The sequence below is a fragment of the Oryctolagus cuniculus genome, chromosome 10, assembly GCF_051225735.1.
Source record: "Oryctolagus cuniculus isolate XC-2025 breed Fujian yellow rabbit chromosome 10, ASM5122573v1, whole genome shotgun sequence".
Taxonomy (NCBI): domain Eukaryota; kingdom Metazoa; phylum Chordata; class Mammalia; order Lagomorpha; family Leporidae; genus Oryctolagus; species Oryctolagus cuniculus.
Genome location: NC_142876.1, coordinates 70,410,979 through 70,431,605, shown reverse-complemented (window position 1 = coordinate 70,431,605; position 20,627 = coordinate 70,410,979). Strand labels below are relative to the sequence as shown.

The 20,627-nt window shown below is 45.4% G+C and overlaps 1 protein-coding gene across 1 annotated transcript in view; it reads right to left on the bottom strand.

Annotated features, from left to right (window-relative positions):
• Positions 1-20,627, bottom strand: part of LOC127492483 (uncharacterized) — a 149,797-nt gene that overhangs the window by 7,516 nt on the left and 121,654 nt on the right. The window lies entirely within an intron of this gene.

Genomic DNA, 20,627 nt, shown 5'->3' with positions numbered 1-20,627 from the left:
TTTAATTTTTTTTTTTTTTTTATTTTTGACAGGCAGAGTGGACAGTGAGAGAGAGAGACAGAGAGAAAGGTCTTCCTTTGCCGTTGGTTCACCCTCCAATGGCCGCCGCGGCCGGCGCGCTGCGGCCGGCGCACCGCGCTGATCTGATGGCAGGAGCCAGGAGCCAGGTGCTTTTCCTGGTCTCCCATGGGGCGCAGGGCCCAAGCACCTGGGCCATCCTCCACTGCACTCCCTGGCCACAGCAGAGGGCTGGCCTGGAAGAAGGGCAACCGGGACAGAATCCGGCGCCCCGACCGGGACTAGAACCCGGTGTGCCGGCGCCGCTAGGCGGAGGATTAGCCTAGTGAGCCGCGGCGCCGGCCTGGAGCACCTGTTTAAGTGCTGGCTGCTCCACTTCCAATCCAGCTCCCTGCTAATGCACCTGGGAAGGCAGCAGAAGGTGGCTCAAATACTGGGGCTCCTGCCCCCACGTGGGACACTTAAGTGGAATTCCAGGTTCCAGGCTTCGGGTGGCCCATCCCCAGCAGTCACAGCCACTTGGGGAGTAAGTGACCCAGCAGAGGGATGGTCGCTCTTGCGCTCTCTCCCTCTTTCCCTCTCTTTCTCTCTCTGCTTTTCAAATACAATGAATCCTTTTTAAAAATGCATGGCAGCATTGAGAGCAAAAACTAAACAGGATTATCACTAACCATCCCAGCTGATGCTGGCAACTTATGTGCATCTCCTTACTTATATTCCTCTTGCTGCATCTGCAAAGCAGAATATAACCTCTCTGTGGGCAGAAGCACATTTTTCTGAGACACAAAGCTCCAAAGGAACTTATTCTGTGTCTGACCCTAAACTAAACCTATTTACAAAGTAGCTCAAGATGTAAATTTTTGGTCTTCATGGATAACAAGAAAAATGACCAGCAGGAAAGCTGAAAGCCAAGACCACGGTGGCCACGCTTGTCCATCACTCAAGAAAGGCTGTTCTCCAAGCTTCAGCATGATGCTTAGCATGCTTGCACTCCACGGCCTACCCACAGTTCACATTCTCTGCATCCACCAAAGGCTGAAAACTCCTCAATCGCATGGATTTCAAAACCCAAAGATACCCAGAGATAAAACTAATCCATGTCCAACCGTGCCTTTGCCACGTGAGGGTAGTTCAAAGAGTTCTTGCAAAATGCAACTGAAAGATAATATCCATTTCCATAAACTTTTTTAAAAAGGTTTATTTATCTGTTTATTTGAAAGGCTGTTATAGAGAGAAAGACAGAGAGATCTTCCATCCGCTGGTTCATTCCCTAAATGGCCGCAATGACCGGGGCTGGGCCAAACTGAAGCCAGGAGCCAGGAACACCATTCGAGTCTCCTACATGAGTAGCAGGGGCCATCTTCTGTTGCTTTCTCTGGCACATTAACAGAGAGCTTGATTAAAAGTGGTGTACCAGGATTTGAACTAGCGCTCTGATATAGGATATGAGCATTGCAAGCAGAGGCCTACCCCATTGCACCACAACAAGAGCCACTCAATGAATTTTTTGAAGCACATTCACAAGTCTGATGGTTGAATGGAAGTCTTTAGAACCCACAAGCCAAGATCTGTGTTACTGAAAGGATTAGTGCCCTCTGCAATCACTGTATTTGGCCTATGTGGGGTGAGGAAATTTTTTAATCCAAGGACCATTTTTGGATATTTATAGCGTCATTTGCAAGCCATACGAAATTAACAACTTAAAAATTAGCCTCCTATATGGGGTCAGTGTTGTGGTACAGTGTGTTAAGCTGCAGCCTGCAAGGCCCACATCCCACATGGGTGCTGATTCAAGTCCTGGCTGCTCCACTTATGTTCTAGCTTGCTACTAATGCACCTGAAAGATGGCCCAAGTGCTTGGGCCCCTGCACCCACATGGGAGACCTGGATGGAGATTCTGGCTTCATCCCAGCCCTGGCTCTTATGGCCATTTGGGTAGTGAACCAGCAGAGGGAAGATCAATCTCTCTCTCTCTCTGTCTTTCAAATAAATAATTTTTTTTTTTTAAAAAATAGCCTGCTGTAGACTTACTGAATTTCAAATCCTGCCTGCTGTTGCTTTGGCAAGACCAGATCAAATGCTTTTGTGAGCCTTATACAGTCCATGGGCTGCATCTTCGCCACTCCTGCTGTATCAAGACAAGTTTAATGCAGCTGACATCACAGTTTGATTCTCAGAAACAACCTTTCTTACCAAGTACCAAGATTCAAACCTTACATCGTCTTTGAGATTACAAAATCTAATCCCCTGGCAATGTCTCCTAACCAGGTCCCCATGAAAGGCAACGCCCAGGGAAAGAAATTCCCCAGAATGAGTTCACAATCACATGTACGTGCCATAGAAAATTCCAATCCTTCCTTCCTAATATTACATCTCAAATGAGACAGTAGAATATTGGAAGTAACCACGAACAACACAGTTTAACTTTCAAATTCCCTTAAACAACTAGAAGGAAGGGGAAGCTCACGACTTGAACACAGCCTGCCGCACTGCTGAACAATTCCAGATGCTAGGAACCACTGTCCAATGATGGCACGGGATGCTGCCTCCTTGTACTTGGTACCTGTAGGCCTACTCTGGTCATCTCAAGCAGCGCCCTCCATGGAGGAGCCACTCCATGTATTTGAAGGCCTCTGTCTTACACAGAGGCCTCGCCAACCTTCAGCACCACAACTGCTTCTTGTGTGGCAATGTCTAGATTCTGAGCCACCAGAGATCCTCCCTCTGAACCATCTCTAGTGTGTCAATGTACATACTTTAGCACAAATCCTGAAAATGAGCACAGATACAAGGCTACTTCAACAAATTTGTGGAAAATGGAATTAAAGGGTAAGCTGGGGGCCAGCGTTGGGATGTGGCGTAGTGGGTCAAGCTCACACCTGGGACGCTGGCCTCCCACGTGGGCACCAGTTGGATTCCCGGCTGCACCACTTCTGATCCCTGCTAATGACCTGGGAAAGCAGAAGATGACCTAAGTGCTTGGGCCTTTGCATTCATGTGGGAGATTTGGAAGAAGCTCCTGGCTCCTGGCTTCAGCCTGGCCCAGCCCCAGTCGATTGCAGCCATTTGGGGTATGAACAAGCGGATAGAAGATCTTTTTTTTTTTTTGACAGGCAGAGTGGACAGTGAGAGAGAGACAGAGAGAAAGGTCTTCCTTTGCCGTTGGTTCACCCCGAAATGGCCGCTGCGGCCAGTGCGCTGTGGCTAGCGCACCGCGCTGATCTGAAGCCAGGAGCCTCCAGCGCCCCGACTGGGACTAGAACCTGGGTGCCGGCGCCACAGGCGGAGGATTAGCCTATTGAGCCACGGTGCCAGCCGCGGACAGAAGATCTTGCGCGCTCTGTGTGTGTGTGTGTGTGTGTGTGTGTAAAATTCTGCCTTTCCAATAAATAAATAAATCTTTAAAAAAATTTTTAAATAAGCTTATCTTGGTGCAAAAAAAAAATTTTTTTTTTTTTTTGAAATTCACAAGTGGTATTTTCCTAGTACACATCTTCCAGAACACCTTGCAGAGCCCTTGTAAACATCAGTCCTCTGCGAGCCTGAAAATCCAGCAGAGGAGTTCTGTTTGTTTTCAGCTGCCTCACACTGGGTGTACATGACAGTCGGGGGCCTGTTGTGTCTGTTTTACTACCAACCCTTTTCCTATCCAGAGAATTTTTCACTTCCCATCCTGAAATTATGTAACACTGAGTTTCTGAACCAAAATGTTCACCCTCATTAAATTTCATATTTGTGTTAACTGATTTTGTTAGCCCCTCAATATGTCTCTGAATCATGATTTTGTTATAAAATATTTATTGTTTCTAGCTGGAAATATGATAAGCCAACCTTTTAAACATTGATTACTGAAAAACTCCAAAGAGGACTCTCTTCCTCTGAGGTAAAAATGCTTTGGTAGATCAGAATTGGCGGTGACAGTAATGGTATTTTTCTCCTCACTCTGCTGTACGTGTAAAATGGCATCAATCAAATGATTACTAATGAGATATTCTAACCATCATCACCATGTCCTTGAAAACCAGGATTTACTATATACATAAGTTAACACGTTTGAATTGGATATTTCAATAAGATTTCTTTTTTAAAAAAGATTTATTTATTTGAAATAGTTATCCAGAGAGAGAAGGAAAGCAGAGAGAGATAGAGTCCTCCATCCGCTGGTTCACTCCCCAGTTGGCCACAATGGCTGGAGCCGCACTGATCCGAAGCCAGGAGCCAGGAGCTTCCTCTGGGTCTCTCATGTGTGTGCAGGGGCCCAAGGACTTGAGCCATCCTCCACAGCCTTCCCAGGCCACAGCAGAGAGCTGGATCAGAAGTGGGGCAGCCGGGACTCGAACCGGCGCACACATGGGATGCCAACACTGCAGCCACTATGCCACGGCGCCAGCCCCTCAATTGGATTTCAAAAAACCTTTTAACTTGGGAAACACACATTCCCAGCTTTGTACACTGAAAAGAAGTAGAAATAATACATTTGTATCAGTGAACATCTCTAGTATTCAGACAATGCTCTTACAATGCCATTTCTCATCAAAAGCAAAATATTCTTTTAAAATAGCTGACTTCAGGTCTCGTGGAAAAAATACAGGATGAGTCTGGAACATCTTGTCACAGCAGATAGCAGAGAAGCCATCAAACTCCACCAGGATCCTGTCAGAATTACTCCACTAACAACTGGGAGAGACTCTCGTTAGTCAAGTACAGGACAGTTTAACTTCAATAATAGCAATTTTAATGGCCTGAAGCCCAGCAAACATGTTAAATTAAACAGTCACCTTTTGAAGATGGCAGGGAAACTTGTTAGCTAAAAGGCACACCACGCATGGACACCAACGCTACCACTGGGCAGCCAAACAGCAGCTAGATTGTGAGAACATTCCAAAGCAAAATCACAGATTTCCAAAGGCACAGGCTGTCATCCTTAATGAGCTAATACAGCTAGGACACTAACATTAAAAAACATATAGGCCGGCGCCCCAGCTCACTAGGCTAATCCTCCGCCTTGCAGCGCCGGCACACCGGGTTCTAGTCCCGGTCGGAGCGCTGGATTCTGTCCTGGTTGCCCCTCTTCCAGGCCAGCTCTCTGCTGTGGCCAGGGAGTGCAGAGGAGGATGGCCCAAGTCCTTGGGCCCTGCACCCCATGGGAGACCAGGAAAAGTACCTGGCTCCTGCCATTGGATCAGCGCGGTGCACCAGCCGCAGCACGCTGGCCGCGGTGGCCAATGGAGGGTGAACCACCGGCAAAGGAAGACCTTTCTCTCTGTCTCTCTCTCTCTCACTGTCCACTCTGCCTGTCAAAAAATTTAAAAAAATAAAAAAATATAGACGAGGGCTGGTGCCGTGGCGCAGTAGGTTAATCCTCCGCCTGTGGCACCGGCATCCCATATGGGTGCTGGTTCGAGTCCTGGCTGCTCCTCTTCCAATCCAGCTCTCTGCTATGGCCTGGGAAAGCAGCAGAAGATGGCGCAAGTGCTTGGGCCCCTACACCCGCGTGGAACACTGGGAAGAAGTACTTGGCTCCTGGCCTTAGATTGGCGCAGCTCCAGCCGTTGCGGCCATTTGGGGAGTGAACCAATGGAAGGAAGACTTTCTCTCTGTCTCTCTCTCTCTCTCTCTCTCACTGTTTGTAACTCCAACTCTCAAATAAATAAATAAAATATTTAAAAAAAAAACACATAGACAAGCAGATATTGCATGCCTTCTGATGAAAAAAATGCCAAACTTGCTAAAGAGACCAAATGTGATCGAGTCTCCAAATACAGCTACCAATTTACAGGAAATACAGGGGACAGAGGAACATGTTGAACTGCTGCACGAGTGTGTCATCAGTAAAGCCCAGCGGGAAGGAACTCTATAGTCAACAGGCCCAGCATCTTTTAACAAATAAACTTCAAGGAAAGGACAGAAATAAAAAGGAAAACCTGCATAATAATAATAATAAACTATACGACATATCAAGGGGAAGACTGAACTATAATCAAATCAGGATGACAAAAATCATGAAGAATGTCAGGAAGTCATTATTATCAAAGTCCAGACAGTGGTTACCGTGGGAGGCAGGGGAGGCCGGGGGGAAGAATGAGCTATGATGGGAAAAGGACACACATGCAGGCCAGACTTGAGTCGTGGTTGCTGGGGGTTGTGCCTCAGAATCACTCACTGCATTGCCTGTTTCACGTGCCTTCAGCATCTGCGCTTTATGCTTCCAATAAAAAGGGGAAACTTCTGACTAGAGGAAGACTCAGAACCTGAAATAAAACACTTCTTGCCTTTTCCTCCTATCTGCATCTTCCACATATGACCTTTAATGGGATAGATATTAAAAATGGACAAGAAGAGCTTTGGCTTCTCCCACTCCCCCCAAAATCAAATAAGCTCAGCTAGCTTGAAACAAGGCACGCATGTGGTACTACAGATCTGGTGTAGCGTCAGTGCACACATCCTGGGGGCTGGGCTGGGGGCTGGCTGCCAAAGGCTCACAGCTGCCCCCCTCGTAAGGAGACTGCCATTAGCTGCATGGGAGTCACCTTCCCATTGAAGTTATGCCCGATAGCCTGCCCAAAGCCTGCCCAAAGCCCAGCACCCCCTGACTAATACTGGATACCCCTCAAAGTGAGACCAAATCCATAGAGCAATCCACGCTCTGGAGCCCCCCGCCCCCGGGCTGTGCTGAAGTGAGGCGACTCGCTTAGCCCCCCACACCAACCCAGTCCTGCTGTCCTCAATCCCCTGCCCCCAAAGCCACATCCTCAATCATTCACAGCACCCGACTGCAGCCTCAGGTCCTCCTTCTAGAACACCTGAGACTCTTGAAGGCGGAGGGGCATTTTTGCAGTACCAAAGCAACTTTAGCGTAACAGATGAATTACTATCAGTAAAGAGTCACCATTACCAGGCATTTGCCATTCGAGGAACACCAAATGCCATCAGCACATCCCCAGATATTATTTTTCTTTATGTGGATCAGCCACTGACTCCCTCCTAAGAAAGATTCTAAAGGTGGCTTATAACAGCTATACCTTACAAAGGACAAATAGCAAAGGATCCTAGTCTCCTCTTGCTAGTTAACTGCTAGGACTTGTAGTCAGGAATCAACCACATTGTCCAGAAACAAAGACAAAGTGGGCATCTGTCCAAATCCCCACATGCATCAGCTCTTCAGTTCTTCCTAGGTTTTGAGCGCTGTCAGGGTCTCAAAGTTTCAAAGCACCAGTAAGGACAATCCGACCATGAACACTGACATGCAGGAGCATTCCAATCATCAGAAGGGTCCTCGGTGACTTTGTGCCTGGTGCTCTTCGCCACAGGGTGACAATTTCAATCTGTCTGTCCATTGTGTTTGTCAACGTGTCAAACAGACATGGAACTAGGACAGGAGCTAGCACCTCTTCCCACTCACCTCCCTCCCAGACGTCTACATGTATCAAACTGGAAGCCTCTGTGTGTTGACAGAAGGTTCTAGAGAAGGGCCTCCTTGAAGGTGGACATTAGGGACACTGAGATGGCCTCAGGGCACAAGGTCTACCTTAACCAGTGAAAGTGCACAGCTCATCCATCTTCACCTGCCTACACATGCCCCTGCCTCCAATGCTGGCCACAATGCACACCGAGGAGACAGATGGCAAATCTCTTTAAAGCCACTTTGGAACGCACTTAAGAGAAAGTTTACTTTAGCTCTACGAATGGGTTCTGAGCTCTGCACACCAGCTGGATCACCTCCAAAACTCAGAACCAGGAGGCTCAGGCGGTCATCATCCATCCCTAACTCCAGCAAGGCAGGTGTGTGTCTTCTCAGGCCCAGCTCGATCTCATGCCAACTTAAGGAGCTCTGTGTTCACTCAGACTGCCTCTAGTCCCCAACATCTTTCCCTCTGCGGGACAAATGTTGTGCTTCCTGAATCACAGGCGTCTGTGTCAAAATTCAAGAGTGTGCACCCAACAGCAAGGAAGGAATGCTCCCCACTGATGTGCACTCCTTGATGTTCACCCCAAGATCACAGCGCTTCTAAGAGTGGATTTCTTGTTCATGAATAAAACGTCGCGCTGCCACTGAATCAGAACAAATTCAATTTGAGGTTTTTCAGCATTAAAAAAAAGACAAGTTCTTATTGCATTTTTCAAAGTAGTTGAAGACATTAAACTGCAAACATTTTTAATTCTCTGAGTTACATCACAGTTATATTAACTAGGGACAAAAAGAGTATTTTTTGTAGGGAGTGATGTCAGCAAGACAGCAGACCATGAGGCTCCAGGCCCTCATTAACCCAGAGAAACTGAAAAACAACTAGGGACTGGTCACATTAACTTTATAAGACATCTGGAAAACAAAGTTCTACAGCAGAGAAGCAAAAATGCCAAATCAAGTGGCCGCATTCAAATCACACACAACTTCCTGGTGTTCTACTCCCGTTCTCGTCCCAGCCTGGCGAGACCTTGGTCCAGCTCCCAGGTTCCTCTCTCAGGAGGGAGCAGAGCTGATCTCTTTGGTAACAGTTTCACCTGGCCGGCACCGCGGCTCACTAGGCTAATCCTCCGCCTAGCGGCGCCGGCACACCGGGTTCTAGTCCCGGTCGGGGCACCGGATTCTGTCCCGGTTGCCCCTCTTCCAGGCCAGCCCTCTGCTGTGGTCAGGGAGTGCAGTGGAGGATGGCCCAGGTGCTTGGGCCCTGCACCCCAAGGGAGACCAGGAAAAGTACCTGGCTCCTGGCTCCTGCCATCGGATCAGCGCAGTGCGCTGGCCGCAGCGCGCCGGCCGCGGCGGCCATTGGAGGGTGAACCAACGGCAAAGGAAGACCTTTCTCTCTGTCTCTCTCTCTCACTGTCCACTCTGCCTGTCAAAAAAAAAAAAAAAACAGTTTCACCTGTCCACCAGCTGCTTTGAGGTTGGTCCCTTTGTCTGCCAAGACAGAGCTCAGACTCAGGAAGCAGGAAGCAGTACTGAAAGGCACAGTGAGACCCACAGACGCCCCCTCCAGGGCAAGAGACTGTAACCAGAGGGACACAAGGGAATACCTAAGGCTGGGGAGCCAAGGGAAAAACTAAGGGAAACTAAGTAAAAGCCAGGGCCAGCGCTGTGGCACAGTGGGTTAACAGCCTGGCCTGAAGCGCCAGCATCCCATATGCGTGCCGGTTCAAGACCGGCTGCTCTACTTCCAATCCAGCTCTCTGCTATGGCCTGGGAAAGCAGTAGAAGATGGTCCAAGTCCTTGGGCCCCTGCATCCGCGTGGGAGACCCGCAAGAAGCTCCCTGCTCCTGGCTTTGCATCGACGCAGCTCCTGCCGTTGCGACCTCTCTCTTTCTCTCTGCCTCTCCTCTGTGTAACTCTGACTTTCAAATAAAAAAAGAGAAGAAAAGAAACTAAGTAAAAGCCACCATGTTGGGGCCAGTCCTGTGGCGTGGTAGGCAAGCATCCCATATGGTCGCCAGTTTGAGTCCTGGCTGTACCACTTCAGATCCAGCTCCCTGCTGATGGCCAGAAAAGGCAATGGAGGATGGCCCAAGTGCTTGAGCCCCTGTACCCATGTAGGAGACCTGGAAGAAGCTCTTGGTACCTGGATTTGGATGAGCTTAGCTATGGCCATTGCAGCGATTTGGGGAGTGAACCAATGGATGGAAGACCCCTTTCTCTGTCTCACCCGCTCTCTGTAATTCTGCCTCTCAAGTAAAAAAAAAAAAAAAAAAAAAAAAAGCCACCATGGATGTGAGGGAATCAAAAAGTACATAAACAGGCTGAGGCAAGACACAAAGACACAGGCTCAGAAAAGGACTAGCAACACCTTAAGCCCTCCCAAGGCTTAAAGGGCTTAAGTCCAAAGCTTAAGCGATCAGTGTAGGTTTTCCCTGACATAGAGCCACTCTAAAAGGAAAAGAGAAAGTAGCTATCTTTTTCAAATGCCTAATGTTCAACAACAGCAGCACATAAACACACATACATAAGGCAGTCAAACAACAGCAAAGGAAGAAGTCGCCTATTCAAAAAAAGGAAACACAGCAGGAGAAACCGTCCCTGAAGAAAAATGGGCACTGGATGCACTAGCAAAGACTCTACCATATGGGTCTCAAATATGCTCTAAGAGCTCAAAAAACAAACATGAAAAAAGAACCAATCAAAAAAGTGATGAGATGAGAAGACAAACAAACAAAAACTGTAACATAAAACCAAACCAACTCTACTGCTGAAAAAACACATAGCAACTGAACTGAAAAATACACGAGTGCATTAGCAGGTAGAAGAGAGAATCAGAGAATCTGAAGACAGGTGAACTAAAACTTCTGAGTCTGAGAAGCAAAAAGGAAAAAAGAATGACGAAAAGTGAGCAGATCCTGAGATGTGTGTGAACCAACATAAATATTATGGGAGACGCAAACCGAGAAGAAAGGAAATGATATTATTTGAAGAAATAATAGTGTACAGTTTCCCACATTTGAAGGAACATGCAAATCTACATATTCAAGAAGTTCAACAAACTCCACAACAGGTTAAAATGCAAAGACACCCATCCGAACACACATCGGAAGACGTCTGTTGAAAGAGAGTACTGAAAGCAGCAAGAGAAGGGACCTGCCGCATGGCGCTGTCCTCAGTGGTGTATCAGCAGACTGTGCAGCTGAAACCTGGCAGGCCAGGAGCAATGGAACCACCACCAGAAACTGGCAGCCAAGAATCCTCTATCCATCAAAACTACCATTAGAAATGAGGGACAGATTAAGATATTCTCAGGCAACCAACAGCTGAGAGAGCTCATTACTACTAGAACTGTCCAACCAAAAAAAAAAAAAGTTAAAAAGGCATATTTCAAGTTGAAATTAAAGGACACTAGAGAATCTCTTGAAGCCATATTAAAACAAAGTTCCCCATCCAGCGCCACGGCTCACTAGGCTAGTCCTCCGCCTACGGCGCCAGCACCCCGGGTTCTAGTCCCGGTTGGGGCGCCAGACTCTGCTATGACCCGGGAAGGCAGTAGAGGATGGCCCAAGTGCTTGGGCCCTGCACCCGCGAGGGAGACCAGGAGAAAGCACCTGGCTCCTGGCTTCGGATCAGCGCAGCACCGGCCGTAGTGCCATTTGAGGGGTGAACCAACGGAAAGAGGACCTTTCTCTCTGTCTCTCTCACTGACTAACTCTGCCTGTCAAAAATAAATAAATAAATAAAGTCTTAAAAAAAAAAGTTCTCCAGTACAGGTAACTCCATGGACAAATCTAAAAACCAGTATTATTGTAATCTTGATCTGAGCCCCACTTCTCATTCTTCCGAAAGATTTAAATGACAAATGCATACAATAATTATAAGTGCATGTTAACAGATACACAGCTCACAAACATGTAATCTGACAACAATAACATAAACCAGGGGATAGAGCCATAAAGAAGTAGAGTTCTTAGGTGATTATTGTTAAATTGCTAACGGTTATGACTTTTAAAAGATTATAAAAAATACCCAGGGTAACCACACAAAAAAAAACCTCTAGAATATATACAAAAGTAAATGAGAGAAAAATCAAAGTATGTCACCACAAAAAAATCAACTTTGAAAGGAAATATGAAGAATACAAAAGACAAAATAGTTTTCAAACAGAAAAAAACTAGGATGATGACAAAAATATGTTCTCCTCTATCATTAATTACATTAAATGTAAATGGATTAAGCTCCCTTATCAAAAGTTATAGATTGGCATGATGGAATTTAAAAAAATCCAATTATATTACATCTATAAGTAACTAACTTTGGATCTAAGGACAAGTGGAAGGGTAGAAAAAGATATTTCAAAAAGTAATGAAAAGAGAGCAAGGGTGGCTATATTAACATCAGACAAAATAGGTATTAAGTCAAAAACTACTGCAAGGAACAAAGAAGGATATTATATGTTGATGAAAGGGTCAATACAATCTGCTATAACAAGTATGAATACATTAAAGCAAATATGAGGGATCAAAAACATATGACGCTATAGGGATAGAATTGAAAAGAGAGAAACAGACAACTCTACAATGACAGCAGGAGACTTCAGTACCCCTTTTTCAATTATGGATTCTAACTATAAAGAAGACCAGTAAGGAAACAGGGGACTTGAACTACTGAGGACCAACTGCACCCTAACATACATATATACAGCTCTCCACAAAACAGCAGAACACACAATTCCCCCACCACACAGGACAGACCATTTGTTAGGCCACAAAATACATCTTAATAAATTTTAAAAGACTGAAATAATATAAAGCAGTATTTCAAATCACAATGTAATGAAACTAGAAATCAATACCAGAAGGGAAACTGGAAAATCCACTTACAGAAACTAAACAACACAATCTTAAACTACCAATGGGTCAAAAAAAAAAATCACAGGGAATCAGAAAATATCTTGAGACACATGAAAAGGAAAACACAAACCAACCCAAATGCAGCAAAAGCAGTGCTAGGACAGATATTCATAGCTATAAATGCACATTAAAAAGAAGAAAGATCTCAAAAAACAAAAAAAGTAAGAAAAGAAAAAACCTAACCTAACACCTTAAGGACCAGAAAAGGGAAAAATTAAACTTAAAGCTAGGGGAAGAAAGAAAATAGTAAAAATTAGAATAGTGCTAAATAAAGCAGGGGATAGAAAAATAATAGAGAAAATCAATCAAACTGAGAGCTGCTCCTATACATTTTTAAAAAACCTTTAGCTACACTAAGAAAAGAAAAAAAAAGAAGATTCAAATTACTAAAATTAGAAAGTGGGACACAGATAAGTGTAATCCTCATCAAAATCCCAACTTTTTTCTTTTTGCAAAATAGAAAAAAATCCATTCTAAAATTCATTTAAAACAGTAAGGAACCCTGAAGATCCAAAACAATCTTGAAAAAGAGGAACAAAATTGTAGAACTCACACTTTGTAATTTTAAAGCTTATTATAAAGCTACAATAATTAAAACAGTGTGATACTGGCATAAAGACAAATACAGGATAGTAAGAAAAGAACAGGAGATCCCAGAAATGAAACCTCACATTTATGGCCAAATGAGTTTTGTAAATATATTTTAATTTCTTATTTATTTTGAAGGCAGAGAGAGGCAGATAGACAGGCAATTTTTCATCTGCTGGTTCATTCCTGCTGGACCAGGCTGAAGCCAGGAGTCTGGAAGAGTCTAGGCCTTGAACAAGCATGGCAAGAACCCAAGCACTTGAACCCTCATCTTCTGCTTCTCAGAGTGAGTATAAGAAGGAAAATGGCTAGGAAGCGGAGGCAGGGCTCGATCCTAGGGACCCTGATGCAAGATGTGGGAGTCCCAAAAAGTTTCGTAAACCACTGTGTCAAACACTTGAGTCAAGTGTTGGCCAACAGTTCCAAGACCATTCGATGAAGAAGACACCATCCCTTCAGCAAGTGGGTTGGAAAAACCGAATATGCACATGCGAGAGGATGAAGTTGAACATTTACACTACACACAACAATTAAGACAAAATGGATCAAAGATCTAAACTTAAAAGCTAAAACTCTTAGAGAAAACATGGAGAGGAAGCTTCATGACACTGGATAAGCCATGGTTCTTTGGATATGACACCAAAAGCACAGACGGGGGAAAAAAAGAGAGGAACAACCTGAACTTCATCAAAGTTAAAACCTTTTGAGCAACAAAAGATGCTACCAAGAAAGAAAGTTTAAAGGTAGCCTACAGAATGGTAGAAATGTCTACAAAACATACCCATCTGATAAGGGTTTTTTTTTTTTTTTTAAGATTTTTTTATTTCTTTAAAAGTTAGAGTTACACAGAGAGGAGAAGGAGAGGGGGGAGAGAGGTCTTCCATCCACTGGTTCACTCCCCTGCGCCGATCCAAAGCCAGGAGCCAGGAACCAGGAGCTTCTTCCAAGTCTCCCACATGGTGCAGGGGCCCAAGGATTTGGGCCATCTTCTACTGCTTTCCCAGGCCATAGCAGACAGCTGCATTGGAAGTGGAGCAGCTGGGTCTCGAACCAGCGCCCATATGGGATGCTGGCACTGCAGGCAGTGGCTTTACTCACTACACCAGGGTGCCCGTCCGAGATTTATTTATATTTTATACTAACTTTTTACCTTTATACAGGAAAAAGATACCAACCTTGAGAAAGATACACAGAAGTAAGGCAGAGTTAAAGAGGTGATGCATTCAGCATACAATCAATGCACTATCTGTTGAGAAGCCAGTATTTGACTCAGTGAATGCCATTCTCACACTGCAAAGGAGAGTGGTCCCGAAAGTGTGAGAACTAAAACCAGCAAATGCCTCCCTCTCCCCAACCAAAATACGCCGCCTTTGATCAAATTTCACATTTCTGAAATCATAAACTAAGCATAAACAAAAATTCATTTTATGAATTTTAAAACAAACACATCTTTTCCCTCCCCTACTGCCTAACAGGAAAACAACAGCTCCTAGACTCAACACTATCCTCTTCAGAGGAAGCAAAGTGAAGTCCTTTTAAAACACTACCATCTTTTCTCTCGACTCTCCACCCGAGTTCCCCACAAATCCACCCAGCTAAAACCAAAAAAGCAGACACAGGTCAGGATCTGGGTACAGACTCACACGTTCAAACAATGAAACGCGACCCTGCCAAGTCCTTAGGTGGTGTCCACTAAGCCTATTTTTTCTCATACAGAAGAACAGTCCCCGTGACAGCAATGCCAAGCTGGAGACCACGGTTCAGTTTTATTGTCATCAGAGCCTTATCTCTACAGAATAAACATATGTGTGCTCTTTGCTCTCTTAGGACCGCTCACAAACAAATCCGTCAACGTGGCATTCGAGAGGGGCTCCAGGTTCTCTGTCCTGGTCAACACCAGCAGGTGCTCCTTTTAGAGCTCTCTGCACTTGGAAGCTCAACCACGACAAACCTGTGAAGCCAGACGTGGTGAGAGATGCAATTCCATTTCACCCTCTTACCTCCACAAAGAGCCTGGCCACAGGACCCCTTGTGAGAACACTTATATTATATTATATTATATTATATTATATTATATTATATTATATATCATATATCTTACCATATCATATATCAGCAGGTGTCATTCTGAAAAGGAAAAACCAAGGCAGAGTAGGAAGAAAAACGGTGGATGATTTGAAACACAAACTGCATTCAGGAAGTAGAAAGCAAGCAGGTGACAAGAAAGAGCTCTGTCTGCCCACAGGAGGGAAGGAAAGCAGGGAGGCGAGAGATAAGGCAAGGAGGGAGGGAGGGAGGCAGGCTCCGCCTGGCAAGAAGCTTGGTGAAGCTACTCTCCTTCCATGTAAAAATGGACTCAGAAGTGTGTCCGTCCCCGCTGGCTGTTAAACAGAAGTAAAAAGCCAACAAAACTATTCCATGGAATTTTCAAAGTCCACTTTCCATGGAACTGAGAGAGAGATGTAATATTAACAATTCAAAACACCTGTAAGAACTGGAGAAACCACCGAGACTGCACAGAGGGAACCTGCAGGTGACATGCGGGTGTGGAAGGTCAAGGGCGCAGTGCAGCAGGGACTGAGGAGCTGCAGCAAGTAGAGCCCTCAAGGAGCTGCACAGTGTCAGAGGCTCAGAGAACTTCACGGAAGAAGCACAGCTGCAGGACAGCCGTATCTCTGATGGGCCAGAGACACAGGGAGGCTCCAGCTGCAGCGCTTGGGAGCTTCTCAGCACTACAACACCTCTCGGAAAGCTGGTTCTGGAAAACCCAACTCATGCAATGCTGAGTAACAAAAGAAAAAAAAAGCCACGAAAACCGCCTCTATGAAAAAACATGTGGTTCATAAGATGAGCCCACAAAGAAACTCCCTAGAGTGCAACTGAGCAGATGACAATTATGACCAAATGTTTGGCATAAACGTTTAAAACCTGAGGAGGCAGTCATCGCTAAGGAAAGAGAGACAGAGAGACATAACCACAAGGCACAGACAGAAGAACTCAAGGAAGAAGGGACAATATAGGCTGGAAGAAATCGGAAAAGAAATTTTAGAGGAGAGGCCAGCGCTGTGGCGCAGCACATTAATGTCCTGGACTGAAGCACCAGCATCCTATATGGGCACCGGTTCTAGTCCAGATGCTCCTCTTCCGATCCAGCTGTCTGCTATGGCCTGGGAAAGCAGTAGAGGATGGCCCAAGTCCTTGCGCCCCTGCACCTGCTTGGGAGACCCAGAAGAAGCTCCTGGCTCCCGGTTTTGGATCGGCGCAGCTCCCACCATTGTGGCCAAGTGGAGAGTGAACCAATGGATGGAAGACCTCTCTTTCTCTCTCGTCTCTCTGCCTCTCCTCTTTCTGTGTAACTCTGCCTTTCAAATAAATAAATAAATCTCAAAAAAAAAAAAAACATTTAAAAAAAAGAAAGAAATTTTAGAGGAAAAAGAGTTAGAATTGAAGATGAAGTTGAAATGAGCCAGAAATAGAATAGACAGCATAGAAAACAAAGGTGAGTGGAGGTATGGTTTAGAAAAGCCAAGAAAATGAAACTGAACTAAAGAAAGTGATAGAAATGATTGGGGAGGGCCGGCGCCGCGGCTCACTAGGCTAATCCTCCGCCTAGCGGCGCCGGCACACCGGGTTCTAGTCCCGGTCGGGGCGCCGGATTCTGTCCCGGTTGCCCCTCTTCCAGGCCAGCTCTCTGCTGTGGCCCGGGAGTGCAGTGGAGGATGGCCCAGGTGCTTGGGCCCTGCACCCCATGGGAGACCAGGAAAAGCACCTGGCTCCTGGCTCCTGCCATCGGATCAGCGCGGTGCGCCGGCCGCAGCGCGCTGGCCACGGCGGCCATTGGAGGGTGAACCAACGGCAAAGGAAGACCTTTCTCTCTGTCTCTCTCTCTCACTGTCCACTCTGCCTGTCAAAAAAAAAAAAAAAAAAAAGAGAGAGAGAGAAATGATTGGGGAGAAAAAAAAATCATAGATTCTGAAGAATAGCAGATGATGGCCAACACATGTACAGTTGGAATTCCCCAAAAATAAAAGCAATGAAATGAAACAAATATTTAGAGATACTGTTCAAGAAAAAATGTCCAGGAGCCGGTGAACTGGGTTAATCTTCCACCTGCGGCACAGGCGTGCCGGTTCTAGTCCCAGCTGCCTTCTGACCCAGCTCTCTGCTGTGGCCTGAGAAACCAGCAGGAGATGGCTCAAGCCCCTAATCCCACATGGGAGACCCAGAAGAAGCTCCTGGCTCTTGGCTTCGGATCTCAGCTCTGGCCGTTGAGGCCATTTGGAGAGAGAACCAGCAGATGGAGGACCTTTCTGTCTCTCCCTCTCATTGTAACTCTACCTCTCAAATAAATAAATAAAATCTTTTTTTCTAAAGTAAAAAATGTCCAAAATGCCAACAGATTTAAATGTATATATTGAAAGAAAAGCTGAGGGCACCCTTATGACAAGGGAAATTGCCTCTGAATAGCCATACAGATAAATCTAGCACAAGCAGACTTCCTGAATCTGGCATTAAAAACAACAGACAACTCCTCGGGATAGCTAGGCAAACAGCAGAAGAAATCAAGTCATCTGTAAGAGCGGAATACATAAAGCTGGACTCCTATTTCTTCACAGTAACTTCCCATGCCCTAACTCAGCACAGCATTTCTTTAAGACACTTAAAATATTTCAGCAAATAAAATATGAGCCAAAGACTGCTTACCCAGCCAGGCATTCTTTCAAGTAGAAAGACCAGCGACTAACAATCAAATATTTGGGCCTTCAGGGATGGCTGTCCCAATGAATTCCCACAATCAGGGAAACAAAAGCAAAACAAACTGGTGAATGCATTCATTTAGCTGTAGAACTAAGACGGAGAGCACATGCAAAAATTAAAGTGATAAACCAAATCTAGAAGGTGTGACACTGCAGCCAGCAAACACTGGTGCAATAGGGAAGGGATAGGGTAATGCTGTTTCTCCCCCATAGCTGGAAATCAAAAAAGATATCCTTCAAGTGTGAAGACACGAGCAGTACATACATACACGGCTAACAGTGCAAAGATAAATCCTAACGAGAGCCTATAAGGAGACTAAAACCAAGTAGGGGAGGGTAGACTGGGAATGGGGACAAAGATGACAGGTGCTGAGCAGCCTGACTCTGGGCAGGAGCCTGACTCTGGGCAGGAGCCTGCCTCCACCAAGCCGGGGAGTAAAGGTGTGGTCATTAAGGAATTCATAAAGGTGTGGTCAACCAGGTTCCTATAGAAAAAACACAAACATTTGCAAATATCAAAAATAAAACATAAATTTAAAATAGCCCCCCAGACAAAACACTAGAACATAAATAAGATAAATAATGAAGAAGACTTAAAGAAAACTATACCCCCCCAAAAAAAAGACAGAATTTATACCAAACAGAACTGTCATATTAGTCACACAAATGAGATAAATTCACAAATCAAAAAAATTTCAGAGGAAACCATGAACCTAAATTTCAATCCACTCTCAGGACCCTAGGATTAGAGGGGAACTTATTCAACTTGATTTAAAAAAAAAATCTACCAAAGACCTACAGCTAAAACGATACTCGATGTGAGAAACTAGTCTCTCCTGGTGAGAACAAGGCAAGGATGCCCTTCTTACCACTACTTTATCTTCACATTGTACGTCCCAGCTAATGCCATAAGAAAATAAAATGAAACCAGGAGAAGCACCTGGCTCCTAGCTTCGGATCAGCGCGGTACGCCGGCCGCAGCGCGCCGGCTGCGGTGGCCATTGGAGGGTGAACCAATGGCAAAGGAAGACCTTTCTCTCTGTCTCTCTCTCTCACTGTCCACTCTGCCTGTCAAAAAAAAAAAAAAAAAAAAGTATGTTGACTTGGAAGGAAACAGAACTGTGTTCACAGATACAAGACTGTCTTCAGAAAACCCAGAAGAAGGGGCTGGCATTGTGGTGCAGTGGATTAAGCCACTGCTTGTGACACTGGCATCCCATATTGATATGAGCATAGTCTCAATCCTGCCTTCTCCACTTCTGATCCAGCTCCCTGCTAATGCACCTGAGAAAGCAGCGGAAAATAGCCCAGGTGCTTGGGCCCTTGCCACCCACATGGGAGACCCAGATGGAGTTCCAGGCTCTTGGCTTCAGCCTGGCCTAGCCCTGGCTACTGTAGCCATTTGGAGAGTGAACTGTCAGATGGAAGAACTCTCTCTCCCTCTCTCTGTCAATCTGCCTTCCAGCAAATAAACAAATATTTTTTTAAAAAATTAACTGTTGCCAGGTGTTGAGTGGAGAGAGGAATGGATGAATGGAACAGAAAGGAATTTTAGGAGCATGAACTAACTTATCTATGACGCTGCAAGGGCGGATGCCTGCCATCTCACGTTTGCTGAAGACCACAGAACGCCCATCAGTAAGAGCGAAACCCAAAGTAAACTACGTGCCTTGGGTGATGTTTCTGGATAGGCTAACAGAATGTAAAATAAATGTCGATTGGCGCACCATACTGAGAACCGGGAAAGCAGTGGTATGTGAGGGCAGGGAAGTATGTGGAAAAGTCTGTAGCTTCTGCTTAATTTTCCTCTGAATTTCAAATTGCTCCCAAAAAAGTTGATTTTTTTACAATTTCAACACACTACAATTAAATTTTTAAACTCTGGATGGACTTAAAAATTTCTAGTAAAAATTGAATTTTCCAAAACAGAAAGAACTAATTCTCACAGATAAAATAATAAATATTATCAAAGAGTTAATGCCTTCCAGGAGTGCCAAGTGAGTTTTGCTGCAGTGGTCAACTACTAGCAATTATGCTGAGGCCATTTCTACTTCTGCAGGAGAAAGAAAAAGAGAAACTTCTAATTTTGTATATGAAACAAATGTGAGACTGACAGAGCAAAGAAAAGGTGTGCTTTTTTTTGGGAAGATTTATTCTATTTATTTGAAAGACAGAGTTACAGAGAGAGGTAGAGACAGAGAGAGAGATCTTCCATCCACTGGTTCACTCCCCAGATGGATGCAACGGCCAGAACTGCGCCGATCCGAAGCCAGGAGCCAGGAGCCTCCTCCAGGTCTCCCACACGGGTGCAGGGGCCCAAGGACTTGGGCCATCTTCTACTGCTTTCCCAGGCCATAGCAGACAGCTGGATCAGAAGAGGTGCAGCTGGGACTAGAACCGGCGCCCATATGAGATACCGGCCCCAAAAGGTATACTATTAATTTTTACTTTCAACACAAAAATCATAAAGCACCACAAGCAAAATCCAAAGTTAACTACGTGTATAAAATGATCAAGAGAACTTTATTTAGGAAATGCAAACAGTTCAGTATCAGAAGCACAGTACTATAATAAATTATATAAACCATGCTTAATTAAGAAACACCAAATGGGCCAGCGCCGCAGCTCACTAGGCTAATCCTCCGCCTTGAGGCGTCGGCACACTGGGTTCTAGTCCCAGTCGGGGAGCCGGATTCTGTCCCGGTTGCCCCTCTTCCAGGCCAGCTCTCTGCTGTAGCCCAGGAAGGCAGTGGAGTATGGCCCAAGTCCTTGGGCCCTGCACCCCATGGGAGACCAGGAGAAGCACCTGGCTCCTGCCATCGGATCAGCGCGGTACGCCTGCCGCAGCACGCCAGCTGCGGCGGCCATTGGAGGGTGAACCAATGGCAAAGGAAGACCTTTCTCTCTGTCTCTCTCTCTCACTGTCCACTCTGCCTGTC